Raw genomic sequence first — 2,242 nt, 5'->3', positions numbered from 1 at the left:
CACTCTGTAGCCCAGGCTGGCCTCGAACTCAGAAATCCGCCTGCCTCTGCCTCCCGAGTGCTGGGATTAAAGGCGTGCGCCACCACGCCCGGCTATGAATGGAGATTCTTAAGGTAGATGAGTGATGATGACAGTGCTTAAGTACAGTGATGGTAGTGGAAGTAGGAGAAGAGGCAGACCTAAGAGACGGCTTGGGATCGAAGAGTCACAAGACTTGTGGACATATTTTTATTGGATGAGGGGGCCAGGTGGGGGCCACTGGTAGGAAAAGAAAGGAATCAATTTTCTGACCAGTTAAGACCAGTTATTGAGGAGAATGGGAGAGGCTGGAGGTGCAGATGACTGGGCAGTCCATTTAAAATGTGAAGGTTAACAGAGTCCCAACGTGCAGCCTGTTTTGTTCAAGTGACCTCCAAGTTGTCAGCTTTGCTGTGTGTGATCTGGCAGACCTCACCACTCTTGACTAGTAGGCAGCACTGGGCACGACTGGCTACCCTGTCTTTGAAATACATTCTTCTAGCCAAGCATGGTGGTGCATGCCTGAAATGTCAACACTAGGGAAAGTGAGGCAAAGTGGTCCAGAGTTGAGGGCAGCCTGGTCTCCACAGTGAGCTATCTCAGAAGACAAGACACAAAGCTCACTCTTTCTGTAATGATGCTTCACTGGTCTGGCCCTGACTCACAAGGTTTCTGACCATTCAGTCCCATTTGTTTCCTCATTTCCCATTCCTCTAAGGGCTGGAAGGTCCCAGGGCTCCGTCCTTGGATTTATCTCTTTCCTAATTTTCTTTTCTAGGTTATTTTATCCATTTGTGTGGTAGATTTAACCTCTGTTGACCCCCAAATATATATCTTTCTCCTAGGACCTTTCCCATGGCTTCTCCACACATATTAACTCCTATGCCCCTATTTAGACAAATAAAATGTGCAGTGATATAACAGAAACCGAGATTCTGGTACAGCCTTTCAAAGCAGCTTCTAGTTTCTAGAGTTTCCCCATCTTGGAACTGTAAACACTGCAGTGTAACCCTTCACACCTCTCCTGTCACCCTACATTCAGTCTATCATAAAATCCTGTCAGTGTGACTCTCAACAACATTGAATTTAACTATTTCCAGTCACTTCTGATGACACCTACTAGTGTGAACCTCCCCTTACTGCCTTCTTAACAGCATCCTCTTTGCTCTTCCTAGTTGGCCTTTCCTCCCATCTAGTCTGCTCTTAGCATAGCAACTAGTGGGCTTCTCTGAAAACATTTTAAACCTCCATCTCGGGTCAAGTCATACCTCCCTAACAAACCACATATTCGGCCTCCCAGCCCTAGGCCTGGCTTCCTGGTATCTGTTGCTGCCTGCTTCCTTGGCCTCAGCCATACTGCCCTCATTGCTGTTCTTCATACTTAAGCACCACATGCAAATGCCTCAGTGTAGAAGGCATTCGCTCGCATGTAGTGCTTCCGCAGAAATCTCCTTCGATGATAACTTCCGGCCACCATCTAAATTTTAAGCACTCAACCTATTTTATGCCTCCTTTCCTGCCTTGTTCTTCTTGTCCCTAACACACTATGTCATTTTTCTCATCTATTTATTGTCTGCGTCCACTCAAGAAGGGACCCATAAAGCCGAGGTTCTTTCTGCTCGTTGCTCCTTCTATCCACCTAGGACAGTGCTTGAAGCAGAGTCACCCATGCATATTTGTTGAGTGAATAAAAGTGGTATCATATGTGCTTGGATGGGTCTCTTGTGTAAAACATAAGAAGAAAAATAATTAAATGGGTTAAGAATTTTAAAAAACAAGCTGGGCATGGCGGTATATGCCTTTAATGGATTTGGGTGGCAGAGGCAAGCAAATCTCTGTGAGTTTGAGGTCATCCTGGTATACATAGGAAATTCTAGGCCAGTCAGGGCTACCTTTTGAAACCTTCCTCCCTCCCCCAAACAACAAAGAAATAATACTTATGAGACACAGGCAAAACTACTTGGTTGTAAACCTAACAACCTGAGTTTGGTGCCCTTGGACCCCTGTGGTAAGGGAGAGAACCAACTTCTGACAGTTGTCGTCTGACCTCCACAACTGTGCCATGGCTTGAATGCACACACACACACACACTAAAGAAATGTAATTTAAAACTTTTGTTTTTTAAATTTAAAAATGAGCCAGGCAGCCGGGCGTGGTGGCGCACGCCTTTAATCCCAGCACTTGGGAGGCAGAGGCAGGCGGATTTCTGAGTTCGAGGCCAGCC

At 46.1% G+C, this 2,242-nt stretch overlaps 1 protein-coding gene across 2 annotated transcripts in view; it reads left to right on the top strand.

Annotated features, from left to right (window-relative positions):
• Glb1l (galactosidase beta 1 like) overlaps positions 1 to 2,242 on the top strand; it is an 11,660-nt gene that overhangs the window by 3,413 nt on the left and 6,005 nt on the right. The gene's annotated exons all lie outside the window — the stretch shown is intronic.

This window comes from Mus caroli, chromosome 1, assembly GCF_900094665.2.
Source record: "Mus caroli chromosome 1, CAROLI_EIJ_v1.1, whole genome shotgun sequence".
Classification (NCBI taxonomy): Eukaryota; Metazoa; Chordata; class Mammalia; order Rodentia; family Muridae; genus Mus; species Mus caroli.
Note: the sequence above shows the minus strand (reverse complement) of the source record. Positions and strands in the feature narration are given on the sequence as shown.